General features: G+C 37.4%; 1 non-coding gene and 1 pseudogene across 1 annotated transcript; one reads left to right on the top strand and one right to left on the bottom strand.

Annotated features, from left to right (window-relative positions):
• Positions 1-9814: 9814 nt before the first annotated feature.
• LOC147283269 (uncharacterized) lies at positions 9815-16040 on the top strand (annotated as a pseudogene).
• On the bottom strand, positions 10190-10296 carry LOC147283270 (small nucleolar RNA R71). The gene has a single exon (XR_015122700.1). It is a non-coding gene; the product is annotated as a small nucleolar RNA R71 (small nucleolar RNA).

Genomic DNA, 16040 nt, shown 5'->3' with positions numbered 1-16040 from the left:
GCCTGTAATTCCGCACAGGTGTATGGCCAAGTTATTTCAGGGTATAAGCATGGTGGGATTTAATTATTAGGCACAATTATTCAAAACCCCTTGTTCAGAGCTTAATTATTTCAAAACCTCCACCCTTAATAAAACTAATTCAAAACCCCCTATTAGTCATTAAAACTCTCCCAAAACCCCCTAGTCAACTAACACCCAACTAGATTTGACCCCTTTTATTTTAATTTTCCGATTTTAACCCTAGGGTCACTTAATCTGATTCATTTCTCACTCTGCCTCACTCTCTCTCTCTCTCTCTCTCTCTCTCTCTCATTCTCATTTTCTCTGCGTGTTCTTTGTCACCGATGCCTTCTCCGTCGTCCAGCGACGGTTGTTGGCGAAACCGGTCCCATCCTTCTTGCCTTGCCTCTCTCTTCCTTCCGGTGCACTCCACTAGCCGTGAAAGCCAACGAAGACGGTGGATCGAGCCCAGGTAGAACGAGCTCCCTCGCCGGCGATTCGCCGTCGCCTTCACTGACACCGAGAGATTGATCGGAGATGCTGCTAAGAACCATGGATGGCTTCGGTAAGATCTAAACTCCTCCTCGCTTATTTATCTTTCAGTAGCTTGTAGATATGTATTTATGCATATTTTGGAGGGAATCATATTACATACTAGCAGACATGATTTAAGAAGATGACTTTTGGACTCTTCAGAGAAGTTCTCAGTGAATTTCTATTTTAGAAGATTATGCTGTAATGTTAGTGGATCGGTTTTCTTCCCTATTCTTCTATTTAGAAAAAAAAAAGTCCCCCTAAAGGTGCAGATATTGGGTGGGTTGGTGTACACAAATGATGGACTCTAAACAAGTAGACCACATAAAGGCATTATATTTTTCTGTTTGTAGCTGAATAAAGTGGTATTATTCTGTGTTCTGATGTGTGTATCCTGGTGGACTTCTTGTCCACTATGTATGCACTTAAAAGAGAATTAATAAAATTGTTCTCTTATAAAAACAAAAAACAGATCTTAACTTGTGAAGAGGCGTAGAATAATCTTGAAATCATTTATGGAATGACAAGTTCAAAAATTTATTGCACACTATTTAGGCAAAGTGTGTGTTTTATTGATTAAACAGTTTCAGTGCGTGAAACAGTTTCAGTTAGTGAAACAGTTTCAGTTCATGAAACATGAGTTTTAGATGAATTTTGAATGAAATTATGGTTCTGAAATATGATGAATTAAATTTGCAGGTAGAAACAGATCGAGGCAGTGGCAACTGTCGTGTACTCATCCCGCGTGAGGTGATCGGACGACGTTGTCTAGGTGTAATTGTTTTTTAATTAAGGTGTAATTGTATTTTAGTGAATGTGTAATTGTTTTTTAATTAATGTGTAATGGCATTTTAGTCAAGGTGTAATTGTTTCATCAATTAATTTAGTTTCAGTAAGTGGATTCATAACTGAATTCTTCAATTCAGTGTAACTGAATTTCTGAAATTCAGTTTCAGTATAATTGAATTCTTGAAATTCAGTTTCAGTGTAACTGAATTCTTGAAATTCAGTTTCAGTGTTTGATTTTAGTTTTAGCGAAATATTGAGTTTTAGCAAAAACTTCAATTCCAGAAAAAAAAAAAAAAAAAAAAAAAAAAAAAAACAGTTTCACCAAAATTCAGTTACAGTGATGTCAGCGTGCGTCAGCACGTGTCAGCATGTTTCAGCGCGCGTCAGCGCACGTCAAAAGGGTAGGGGTTGGACTTCCAGTTGTCCTGTGGACTTGCTTGGATGCGGTAATGGCTGGGTTCTAATGGCATACATGTAAATTAATGTAATTAATAAGCCTAAATTATTAGTAGGCTTATTATTGGGTGCTGCTGGTGTGTTTGATTAAGGGTGGGTGCGGCAACAAAGTTTTCTCTATAAATGGGTGCTACAAATTACGGACTATAATTATTATTTACAGGAGTTATTAAATATGAGTTTGATTGAGAATTTCCTTTTTGAGTTTTATCAAGATTTCCGTACAATGTTTTTATGACTTTTATTTTAAAAGGTTGTTATTGAAAAGTTATATTTTGATTTATTTAAATTTTTGGAGTTTAAATGATTTTATGATTTACTTAAAGATCGTAAGTTGGTTTCAAAACTGGGGGATTTCAAAGAGTAACGTGAGGTCTTAGTGGAGAAAAATATTTGAAAGGATGAATAACTTAATGTTTTGTTTCTTTATTTTGGTCCACTCACTGAGAGTTATTTCACGTTTTCTTTATTTTGTTTATAACATTTTCCCCCCAGGTGTTATAGATCGCTGAAGTTGGGCCTTACCACGTCGAGGCAGGACTTTCAGTTCTTCGGCGTCATTTCCCTTAAGTTGTGGAGTTAACTTTTATTTTGTAATGAAAGTTTAGTTTTGCTCTGATTATCATGTGCCTTAGTGAATAAAAACTTTTTGGTTGTGGTAGAGGTGGTTGAAGTTTTTAGAAGTGTTTTTACAGGTTTATAATTTTTGGGTTAGTCCATTTTCAGGGGAGGTTTTGCCGAATTTTCGGTAGAATTTTTCTTGATTTTGGATCCCACAGGACCTCTCCGGATTTCAGGGTGGAATCCGGGGGCGGTCCTGTCATGACCCATGTATTTTATAATAAACTTGAAACTTTTTTCATTGTTTGGACTAAAAAAATAACACTTTAGCAAAGAATTAGGCAATGGGGAGGCCTAAAAACTATTCTAGCCACATGCCATGGTGGCCAAAGAAAGTTGGTGGCCTTGAGAAATGCTTGGGACCATAAATAAAATGCACAGGGCCTTGATAGAAACGGTGCCATAAGGCCAATGGATTAATGATCTAGAGTACATTATTTCATATGTAAACGCAATATTATAATACCTTACTGTTTTTTGATCTAGAAAACATTTTTATTTGTATGGTGCTTCACAAACAAGTCCAATTTTCTCTTCTTTTTTAGACTAATATCTTAATTTTTTTTATTTTTGACTGAGGTCCAAAATTATTGTCTAAATGTTTTTAATTTAAAAAAATGTCTAATATTATCCTAAAATTAATGATATTTAAATCTTAATATTATTTTAGTATTATCATAATATTATCTTAGTTTTATATTATATTAATATTATAAATTATCATATTATATTATCTGAATATTTATATTATTCTAAAATTAATTGTGGGATTTAAATTATATAAATCTAATAAAGATGCATCAGGCCACAAAATAGAAAATAATCAAACAAGGAAAAAAATTATTTATGGGTACATTTCAATTGTATCAATCGATCGATGGCTTGTCGGCATTGATGTTATGGTTTAGGTCCGGGATTTTGGGCAGAGTTAAACCCTAACATAACACCTTCACCAACCCTATTCTATATCCTAGGAAGGGATGAGCTGAAAAGATGAAGATTTATCCTCAAAACTTGGGGAAGGAAGCAGCATAGCCGAGCGATTGGCGACGGGAACCGAGTGTTCAGATCAGGTGCACATGTTCATTGGTGCGCACCTGATCGAATATGTATATATATATAGTCCTTCTCTAGAGAGGATGTCCGCATTTTTCAAATTTTGCGGATGTGTGGACTATCCGATTGCCGTGAACTTGCTATAGCACCTGTCGACCGAATAGTCCACACATTCGCAAAATTTTAAAATGTGGACATCCTCTCTAGAGAAAACCTATATATATATATATCAACCCAGGTATTGGTACAATTGAAATGTACCTATATATACTTTTTTTCTTCCTTGTTTGATTATTTTCTTTTTTGTGGGTTAATGCATTTTTTTGATATTTGTATAATTTAAACGGATATTATCTTTTAAAGTTAAATGCACTGTTGGTCCACTTACTTTCACGTTTTCCCAAGTTGGTCCATGTCACACCCTGAACCCTGGGTATGCGACAGAAGCACCTTTCTTGGATATCTTGAGGGATTGATGCCAATTGACTGACGTTAATCTCCCAAGATACTCAAGAAATGTTGAGCCTTTTTAATTTAAAACTGGGTTGGATCAGAGTACTCATTATACAACATGAATTTTTAAGGAAATAATAAGATCAAAATAAATACATAAATATAAATTAACCAATCCGCTAGGGTGGAATAGTTAAATCAACACCCCAGAAAATGAATTACCAAAGTATAAGTAAAACTCACATAAGTTTACAAAATGGTTAAAATAAAATTTCATTGTTCAGAATAGGTTCCCAATGGAAAACATCCATGGGAAAGCAAGAACCGCTGCAAAACAAATGACATGAATTGTCACGCCCCAATTCATAATTAAGAACTAATTACGAATTAAGGTGTGAATCACACTCTAATTATAGAATTAACTTCTATAACTAGAATATGACTGAGAATAATAAAATAAAAGAAGAAACTGTATTCTATTAACATACTATACTAAATTCAAGCTTAGTTTACAATATACAACTTGTCTCAGTAACTTAAGTTTAACAAAATTTCCAAAATAAAACAAAACAAAACTTCAAAGTCTGTTCACACTTATTTACACAAACTTCTTTTAAGGGTTCTAATCTTCTGTATTTGAACCTGCAAAGTTTATAAGTGGGTGAGCTCTAATCACTGGCTTAGTAGAGACATTTCAGCTTAACATGCAAAATTAATTATATGGAATCTCAATGAATCATACAACATGGAGCAGATAATATATATTTAATAATATTATAGATGCATGAATGTTATGCTGCACTTTCTTAATAATCCCTTTAAAAAAATAAATTACAATTCATCTTAACTTCGGTCTCTGCCGAAGGTCCCAATGCGTTTTGGGGAGGTTAGATCGTTTTATCAATCTCTGCTGAAGGGGTTTCACTCCCCGCGCACTCTATAAATTTAATTTTAACTCCTAACCCCTTCTCACCACCAAAATCTTCATTTCTCAATGAATCATGTTTCACGTTCAAATAAATGTCACATTAAAATAAATGCACACAATTATATAATAATTAACTAATTCATATCATGTTCAAGTAATTCAAATAATTCATATAAATCACATATTAGCACACATATTGCATTTTTCAACAAACATTCAAAAAAAATCAAATTTTGTTGTTTAAGGTTCCCTAGATCCCCCTACCTCGATAACGAGCTTAATCCGCTGTTAAAAATAGCCCCGTGTTTTCAGGTTGTTTTCCGAACCTAATCCCATACAAGAAAATCACAATTAATTACGGAATAAAAATCGCTCTCTCTAATTCTAGTGTGTGTAGTGAAAACACTAAGTTAGGTGTCTCGGATCGCAAAACAGAGTCCATCATCGGACTCGGAATAAAAAATGCAGTGGGGAGAGACTTTCTCCGGTCACCGGAGCCACCGCACGCGCCGGTGGTGCGAGTGGTGGTCTGGCGGCACTGTTCATCATCTTCAACCTTTAGCCAGTTTTTTGCTTTTTTTTTTTTTTTTTTTTTTCAACTTTGGCTCGCTTTTTACCCTATCAAATCAATTCCAAATTGAGCAAACTTATTCTCGTTTTAAAGCTCTACAACTCTACTTTACAACCATCTAAAAAACACTCAAAATGGATCTTTAAAACTCAAGATATAAGGCCTCAAAGTACCCGAGCACTGTGAAAAATTGCAGAAATTTGGCAGATTTTCCAAAATTCAACCAAACTCATTTCTCTTTAATTCCAACCACTCAAAATGGTTCCTAAATCTAAGAAATGATAAATCATAACTTAAACTTCAACCAAAATCAAGGAAACACAATCAAATGAAATAAAATTCAAAAACTTTAAAACTGAAAAATTTGCTCTCTACACCCCAACCCGAAAATCCTTCATTTCTCCTTCAACTTCTTTGGTCTTTATGCTCCAATAAACAACTCCAACAACTATCTAAACCTCACCAAAACGGACTTCACAACTTAAAATCGAAATCCAAGAAAACATATGTTTTTTTTTTAAATAAATTTTACCTTCTTTCCTCTCCCTTCTTTCTCTGTCTCTCTCTATCTCTCTTTCTCAGGTTCTCTTCTCTTCTTTCTCTCTCTCCTTTTTCCTTTCTTTCTTTCCTTTGGTTTTCTTTTCTCTTGGGTTCTCTTCATTTTTTCCTACTGGGTTTGTCTTACAAACTCAACTTAAAACAAACACACACACACACACACACACACACACACACCACCGCCACACTCACAAGCACACACCACTGCTACCACCTAAAACACACACACTTCACACACAAAACACAGCCACTGCCAGCCACCTCCAAATTAGCCAATTAAACAAAATTTAAAAACATAAAGAAAAAAAAAACGGAACAGTGTAGAAGCTACTGTACTTTTACACGTTAATTACATTTTTTTTATAATTATAAAATAATGAAACAAATATAATTAAAATTAATTTTCACAAAATTAGAACCAAGTTATTACAATCTAACCTCCTTAAAAGAAATTTTGTCCTCGAATTTGGCACTTACCGAAAAGTTAAGAAAAAATCTCGGGATACTTCTAACGTACTTCAGCTTCTACTTCCCACGTCATTTCTTCAATATTCTAATTTCTCCATAGTACCTTGACTAATGGAATTGTCTTTGTACGAAGAACTTGTTCTTTATGATCTAAAATCTGAACAGGTCTAGTCTCAAATGATAATTGTTCGTTCAATTCAAGTTCCCTCCAATCAAGTACATGTGTAGGATTTGCCTCATACTTCAGTAACATCGAGACATGGAAAACATTGTAAATCCCTGAAAGTTGAGGTGGTAATGCTAACATGTACGCCACTTCTCCAATTCACTCTAAGATTTCAAAAGAACCAATAAACCTTGGAGCTAACTATCCTGACTTTCCAAATCTTTTGACTCCTCTCCGTGGAGAAACCTTTAGAAAAACATGATCACCAACATAAAACTTTAACGGTCTTCTTTTGCGGTCCGCATAATTCTTTTGTCGACTTTGAGCTGTAAGTAAACATTGTTTGATGAGCATTATCTTTTTCGTTGTTTCTTGTACTAACTTAGGTCTAATTAATATTGCATCACCGGCTTCGATCCAACATAAAGGTGATCAACATGGTCGTCCATAAAGTGTTTCAAATGGTGCCGTTCCAATACTTGACTGAAAGCTGTTGTTATAAGCAAATTCGGCTAAAGGTAGATGATCTTCCCAACTTCCTTGAAAATCCAAAACACAAGCTCTTAACATGTCCTCCAAAATCTGAATAGTTCTCTCAGATTGTCCATCGGTTTGAGGGTGAAAAGCACTACTAAGAGTCAATTGTGTTCCTAATGCTCGTTGTAAACTTTCCCAAAATTTAGATGTAAACTTTGGATCCCTATCATACATAATTGAAATAGAAATTCTATGCAATCTTATAATTTATTTTACATATAATCTTTCGAGCATTTCTGTAGTGTCAGTCGTTTTCACAAGTAGAAAATGTGCAAATTTAATTAATCTATCAACAATAACCCAAACTGCATCCTTACCGCGTACTATACGAGGTAGTCTCGTTACAAAGTCTATTGTGATGTGATCCCATTTCCATTCAGCTATAGGTAACGGTTGAAGTGGTCCTGCCGGTTTTTGATGTTCTGCCTTGACATGTTGACAAGTGAGACACTGACACAAAAGTTGCTACATCTTTCTTCTTACATTCCCCAAAAATTGACGACGTAGATCTCGATATATTTTCGTACGACCCGGATGAATTGTAAACTATTACAAGGATCTTGATGTAGACTTACCACAACCTTGACTGCAAATTTTGAAGTTGTAGTTCGTGAAATAGACCTTTACTAAGAATTACCTTAACTTGATTCGAAGTTATCAAATATTGAAAAAATCTCAAGAAAGTGGTAACTCTGAATCAAGAATGTGGTAAGGTGCGTGACCATTCTTGGGTTACCACATATTGAAACAACTCTAAAAAATGTTGGAACTTCAAGAATGTGGTAATTAAGTTACCAAATCTTGACCAAGAATTACCATTTTAGGAAGAGAAAATCAAGTTTGTTGTAATTGTGATCAAGCTTGTGGTGGATTATCACATTCTTGATGCAGAGTTACCACTTTCTTGACTGACAGATCAAGAAAGTGGTAACTTGTGTTTTAGGCATTTACGAAGTCACCACATATTGAAACAACTCTCAAGAAAGTGGTAATTCTGGATGAAGAATGTGGTAAGTTACCAAATCTTGACAAAGAGTTACCATTTTATGAAGAGAAAATCAAGTTTATTGTAATTGGGATCAAGCTTGTGGTGGATTACCACATTCTTGATGCGGAGTTATCACTTTCTTGACTGATGATATATCAAATATTTAACACATTTTGATTGCCTTTATTACCTATTAATCTGCTTTGATCTTCAATGAAACTGTTGGTTTTAATGTGTTTTGTGCAAGTTTTGTAGTTTTGATAATTTAGGGAATATCAAGCTAAAAAGGAGAAAAGTCATGATGATTGAAGAAATTGAATGGGTGTCGCACATGAAGGGAAACCCAGCTCTAGTCAACATGTCACCAACTCATCAAGGAAAGGAAACTTCCAAAATTGCCAGGAAAAGCTCTCCAAGTGTGCGAAGGAAATAGGTCTCTCAAAGGAAATTAATTCTCACTTACACAAGGGATGCTGGCCCAGCCCTTTTCCAGGGGTATCAAGGATTAATGAAGGCCCTAGATGATTTAGGAATTGTAATTCCGTTTGAATAGGGACTTGTGGTGTCTTTGTAATATAAAATAGAGGTGGGGTGCGGTACTAGATGGACGGCGGAAGAGGGGGCTGCAGACTTTAGATTGGAACTTCGTTATTATTTCGTGGGTGAACATCATGAATTCCTACTCCACACCCATGTCGCCTATCACCTTCATCATGCACTAAATTTCTTATACTAGGCTATGATGTAGCCTAGCTATGAATTCTCTAAGTTTTTCTAACTCAATTTAATTCTATTTTTATTCAAGCATGTTGAGTATTTATTTCTTGGTTTAATGCCTTCAATTACTTGATCACTAATTGATTGCCATAAAGAACTAGATTGAGACTGGAAGGAGATATCTAGTGAATAGCTTCTAGGAATAAATACCATAATCTGCATAGTTTAATCGGAAGAGGAAAGTATGGGTTGTGTTTTCATTAAATGTTTCTTATGGTCTTAAAGGGTCTTCATCATCTAAATTCATATCTAGGAATAGATTGGGTTTATAGGATTGAGAATACAATTAGTATCTCTAGGAATAGAATACTAGTGAAAAGCGTGGAAACAATTAGCAACATGCTAGGTAAAATTAGGATTGATTTGTTGGAAAGACTTGGGATGGATTAGCTATGGTGAAATCGTTGGCCTAGTACTTTATCATATTATTTTAATCCGTTACCTTGTCTTATACTCTCTTGCATATTTCGTTTTCTTGTCTATCCGTGTCAATTAGGCAGAAATCTCACTGGTATTTAATAGATTAACTCAATCCCTGTTGGAACGATACTTTTCTTATTACTATATTACTTGAGCGATATTGTACCCTTGCAATTATTTACTATCAAGTTTTTGGCGCCGTTGCCGGGGATTTAGTTTAGTCTGTTAATACTAGGGCGATTTATTTTCTAGTTGTATTTTTGGATTGATAATATTTATAATAATAATAATTCTTTATTTGTGGTCTGTCAACATAAATTTTTGTGCAATTTCTCACTGTCTCTTGTTTTCTCTTGAAGGTGGATGACTGGTACACGATCGTCAACTTGCAAATTAGTTGAATTTGAACCTGAAATTGAACAGAAGCTCCGAGCGATTAGAAAGAAACAAAGAGAGGACAGAGAAAAAGAGAATCAACAGAGAGAAGAAGAGATGGCCCTTGTACCACAAGAAACAATGGGAGACCTTGATATCCCAACAATTCCGACGTCACCATCAAGCATCGTCTTACCTGCGGCTGCCCGGAATTATGAATTGAAAAATATCCACTTTAATATGATGCCTTCTTTTCATGGAATGAGTACTGAAGATCCTTTAGCTCACATTAGAGATATTTTTAACATGGTTTCTAACATGGCCTTGACAGCTGGAGTCACTGAAGAACATCTTAGGATGAAAGTTTTTCCATATACGGTGAAAGACAAAGCCAAGACGTGGCTGAACTCCTTGAGGCCTGGGTCACTGACGAGCTGGACTGAAATTCAGAACAAGTTCTTGGAGAAGTTTTATTCGACTCAGAAAACTGATGCACTGAGGGATAAGATCATGCAATTCACTCAACAGGCAGATGAGTCGTTTTCTGAGGCATGGGAACAGTTTAATAATTTATTAATACAATGTCCTCACCATGGTTTGCCTACTCTAGTTTTAATGCGAATTTTTTATAAGGCTCTAACCGTGTCGAGCAAGGCCGCAGTGAATAATTATGCAGGTGGATCTATTAAGAACAAGACATCAACTGAATGTCAAACTCTGTTTGACACTCTAGCTCTTGAAACACAGCATTCTGATGCAAGAGGTAAGCACGCTGGAGTGAATGAAATTGGTACTACTAGCAATTTTGCTTCTAAGGCGCAAGTGGACGCTATCACCAGTAAATTGGACGCTTTGCTTGCTCTTAACGGGAAAATCTCAACTCAGGCGGTTTGCTCTATTTGTGAAGTTTCTGGTCATGACACTATATCTTGTCCTCATGGAGTGGATTTTCCAGAATTTTTGCAAGAACAAGCAAATATGGTGAATACCTATAGATGACCTGCCAATGATCCATTTTCAAACACATATAATCCTGGATGGCAAAGGCACCCTAATTGTTCATGGAGAAATAATCAGAATACTCAAGGACCTCTGCCAGGATCTCAAGCTCCAGAAAAAACAGGAGGATGGGAGGACGCCATTGCACAACTCATCAAAGCCACCACTCAGTTTATGAACAAAACTGACACAAATTTCCAAAACCAAGCAGCTTCTATCCGGAATTTGGAGGTTCAGGTCGGGCAAATAGCTGAAGCACTTAATGGGAGAGAAAAAGGAGTGTTACCTAGCCAAACTGAAGTTAATCTGAGAAGACAAGAGCATGCAAAGGCTATATCACTTAGGACGGGAAGGCAGATCAAGACTGTTGTGGATTTGGATGCAGAAAAGCAGCAGAAACAGCTTGAGCAGCAGCTGGCAGCTGAGCGAGTAGGAGAAACTGACGCTGAAAATTTATCTGCCGCCGCTGACACCGCTGGATAATCTGTGCTGCTACCTGCAGACTTTGCAGAACCTGAACATGTCGTTGCTGACACAAGCTTTGTTCCAGTCCCAATCGACCCCAAGCAGTACGTGCCGCCCATTCCATTTCCTCAACGCCTCCGCAAGAACAAGAAGAATGCACAGTTTTCAAAGTTCCTTGATATTTTCAAGAAATTGCAAGTCACTATTCCCTTCAGCGAAGCATTGGAGCAGATGCCCAGCTATGGGAAATTCTTAAAAGATATTTTGAGTAAGAAAAGGAAGCTTGATGATGCTGAGACCGTACAACTTACTAAGGAGTGCAGTGCTGTCATCCAGAGGTAATTGCCACCTAAAAGGAAGGATCCAGGGAGTTTTACTATACCTTGCACCATCGGCACAATTTCTTTTGGCAAAGCTTTATGTGATTTGGGCTCCAGTATCAATTTAATGCCATTGTCTATAGCTACAAAAATTGGTTTGGGGGAGATTAAACCCACTAATGTTTCATTGCAAATGGCTGACAGGTCCCTCACGCATCCACATGGCATAATTGAAGATGTGCTGATCAAGGTAGATAGATTCATTTTCCCTGCCAATTTTCTGGTCCTAGATATGGAGGCAGACATCGATACCCCTATAATTTTAGGGAGGCCGTTCTTGATTACAGGAAGAACACTGATTGACGTGGCCAAAGGTTCATTGATCCTGAGAGTGGGGGATCAGGAAGTAGAGTTTTGTGTATTTGATGCTACCAAGTACCCAGTAGATTCAGAGTATTGCTTTAGATTGGAAGTGATAGATCAAGTCATTGTACATCGCTTCTCCACTCATTATCCTGAAGATCCTTTGGAGGCTAGCTTGGTACATCAGTATGAAACGATCAAAGACGAGCCAAGAATTGTGGAAATAGTTAATTACATGGATTCAACACCACGATACACTTGTTCAAGATGCCCATTAGAGTTCGAGCAGTTAGGTGTTACACCTACAAAGCCCATGCCGAGCATTGATGCCGCCCCTACACTCACTTTAAAGCCTTTACCTTCTCATCTGCATTATGCTTATCTTGGCAGCGCTGAAACTCTTCCTGTCATTGTTTCCTCTGAGTTGAGTAAAGAAGAAGAAGAGAAATTACTGCAGGTACTAGGAGAGCATAAGTCAGCCATTGGATGGACTATAGCAGACATCAAGGGAATCAGCCCTTCTTTGTGTATGCACCAGATTTTGATGGAAGACAGTAGCAAACCTACCATTGAGAATCAAAGAAGGTTGAATCCAAACATGAAGGAGGTTGTACGTGCTGAAATTCTTAAGCTACTTGATGCTGGCATCATTTATCCTATATCTGACAGCAAGTGGGTGAGTCCTGTGCATGTGGTTCCGAAGAAAGGAGGGATTACTGTGGTAAAAAACGATAACAATGAGCTCATTCCCACAAGAACAGTCACTGGATGGAGAGTGTGTATAGACTATAGGAAATTGAACACTGCTACCAGAAAAGATCACTTCCCATTACCTTTCATCGATCAAATGTTGGAGAGATTAGCTGGCCACGCCTACTATTGTTTTTTGGATGGTTATTCGGGTTATAATCAAATCCCCATCGCCCCCGATGATCAAGAGAAGACGACATTTACTTGTCCGTTTGGCACCTTCGCCTATCGTCGTATGCCATTTGGGTTATGCAATGCCCCAGCTACTTTTCAACGTTGTATGATGAGTATATTTTCAGATATGGTTGAACGCTTTATAGAGGTATTTATGGACGATTTTTCCGTCTTTGGTTTCTCTTTTGATACTTGTCTTGATAATTTGGCACAAGTCCTTCAGCGTTGTGAAGAGACAAACTTAGTTTTGAATTGGGAGAAGTGTCATTTTATGGTTCGAGAAAGGATAGTGCTTGGGCATAAAATTTCTGCACAAGGAATTGAAGTTGATAAAGCGAAGATTGAGACAATTTCCAACTTGCCGCCGCCAACATCAGTGAAGGGGGTCCGGAGTTTCTTAGGGCATGCAGGCTTTTATCGTCGCTTCATCAAGGACTTTTCGCATATCTCTAAGCCGCTGTGCAGTTTACTTCTTAAAGATGCAGATTTTCAATTTAATTCTGACTGTTTGGAAGCTTTCAAGCTACTGAAAGAGAAATTAACCACATCACCTGTCATTATCGCGCCAAATTGGAGTTTGCCGTTCGAAATAATGTGTGACGCAAGTGACTATGCAGTGGGAGCCGTGCTTGGTCAAAGGAATGACAAGGTACTTCATGTTATATCTTATGCTAGCCGCACTTTAAATGATTCTCAATTAAATTATGCTACTACTGAAAAGGAGCTACTTGCCGTAGTTTTTGCTTTGGATAAATTCCGTTCCTATTTAATTGGATCCAAGGTTATTGTCTACACGGATCACTCTGCTTTGAAATACTTACTATCGAAGAAAGATGCCAAGCCTAGGTTGATTAGATGGGTTCTCCTTCTACAAGAATTTGATTTGGAGATTCGAGATAAAAAGGGCTCTGAAAACGTGGTGGCAGATCACCTTTCACGGCTAACCCGGGATGAGCTAGCTGATGACGCCATTGTCCCCATAGTTGAAATGTTTCCGGACGAGCAGCTTTTTGCGGTCCACTCCACAGTGACACCGTGGTACGCCGATTTTGTTAATTATCTCGCTAGCAATATCCTTCCTCCTGATCTCTCTTATCAACAAAAGAAGAGATTCTTATCTTTGGTTAAACATTACTATTGGGATGATCCTTACTTATGGAAGCATTGCCCGGATACTGTAATTAGAAGATGTGTCAATGAATCTGAGATGGTCGATATTCTTCATCATTGTCATACGTTAGCTTGTGGAGGTCACTTTGGAGCTACAAAAACAGCGGCCAAAGTGTTACAATTGGGTTTCTTTTGGCCTACTCTTTTTAAGGATGCTCATACCTTTGTTCAGACTTGTGATCGCTGCCAAAGAACTGGAAATATTTCCAGCAGACATCAAATGCCTCTTTCTAACATATGAGAGGTTGAATTGTTCGATGTTTGGGGCATAGACTTCATGGGGCCTTTCCCACCTTCCTACAATAATCATTACATCTTGGTAGCTGTCGATTATGTGTCTAAATGGGTGGAAGCTGCTGCCATGCCCACTAATGACGCCAAGAGCGTGCTTGGTTTCTTGAGGAAGAATATTTTTACAAGATTTGGAACTCCTCGTGCCATCATTAGTGATGGAGGTACGCACTTTTGCAACCGTTATTTCAATGCTCTTCTTGCTCGATATGGTATTACACACAAGGTAGCTACGCCTTATCATCCTCAAACAAGTGGCCAAGTTGAAATTTCTAACCGAGAGTTGAAGAGTATCTTAGAGAAGACAGTCAGTACTTCAAGGAAAGATTGGTCAACAAAGCTTGATGATGCCTTGTGGGCGTATAGAACGGCTTATAAAACACCAATCGGCATGTCCCCTTTTCGATTAGTTTTTGGAAAAGCCTGCCACTTACCCGTGGAGCTTGAGCATAAGGCATATTGGGCTGTGAAGAAGCTGAATTTCGATATGGAAACTGCTGGACAGAAGAGAGCCTTACAACTTAATGAAATGGAGGAATTCCGTAATGATTCCTATGAGAATGCTTGTATCTACAAAGAAAGAACCAAGAGATGGCATGACCAACATATCTTGCGCAGACAGAAAGTTTTGCTCTACAACTCCCGTTTGAAGCTATTTCCTGGGAAGTTACGCTCAAGGTGGTCCGGACCCTGTACCATTGTTCAAATTTTCCCCTATGGAGCAGTTGAAATACGCCATGATGCAATGGGAACTGTGTTTAAAGTTAATGGACAAAGATTGAAACCTTACCTAGAAGCCAATCTTAATCCTCAAAAAGTTTCACTCCCTCTTGAAGATCCGAAGTAGCGAGCCCTCCTGAAGTCAGGCTGAGGACACTAAACTAAGCGCTTTTTGGGAGGCAACCCAAACAGGTTCTATCTTTTTACTCTTTTATTTGATTTAATTTGTCTTGAGTTGATTTATTGTGTTTTATTTTTTGGTTTGTACGCATTGAGGACAATGCTGAGTTTAGGTTTGGGGGTGGTTTTGAATTTTTGAGTTGGTAGTTTTGATTTTAGTTATAGAGTCACAAAGCACATAATATTTGTGTTTCCACAGAAATCACAAGAGAAATTTATGAGGTTTCTTGCCATTAGAGGGTGGCAGCACGTTTTAGATAGCATAAGGAAGTGGTTTTGGTTGATGGCTGGGCTAAGTGACCAAAAAGTAGCAAAATAGCTCCTTGGGTTCATGTTTTGGTCAAAATAAATTTTTCTGCATAATTTGTTTTTGAGTGTTATTCAGGTCAATCTAAGGTTGTCAACAGGTTTAGGGGAGCAAATGTGATGTTATGAATCAGGTTTGGGGGTCCCAGGGGGTCTACATTGCAGTTTGGGACGATTTGAAGTTGGAAAAGTGGCCTAAAATCAAGTAAAATGCAGCTGCTGCTAAGCCCAGAAAAGCAGAATTTTTCGTCACAAAAGGGGTTTTTAGCGACGGTGTTCATCAGATTTTTCGCTGCTAAAGGTAAAAATTCCAGATTTTTCAGATTTCATGTCCAAACCATTTCAAATCAAATTCTGCCGAGATCAGAGGTCTCTAGAGGCTATCTCCAGGTGTGTCCTTTTCCTCTTGATATATTTATTCATACTTTAACTCACAAATTTTTGCCTAAATTCGAGAAACCAAAATTTTGTTGGAACACCAAAAGTAGTTAGGAGCTAGTACTTGTGCTTACTAATGAGGATGTACATGCTTTGTTATCACTAATTCTCTTTTAAGGTGCTGTCATGAAGGTTTGCATCATCATTTTTCACACTTCACATGCTGA

The sequence above is a fragment of the Dryas octopetala genome, chromosome 5 (genome assembly GCF_963921425.1).
Source record: "Dryas octopetala chromosome 5, drDryOcto1.1, whole genome shotgun sequence".
NCBI lineage: Eukaryota > Viridiplantae > Streptophyta > Magnoliopsida > Rosales > Rosaceae > Dryas > Dryas octopetala.
Note: the sequence above shows the minus strand (reverse complement) of the source record. Positions and strands in the feature narration are given on the sequence as shown.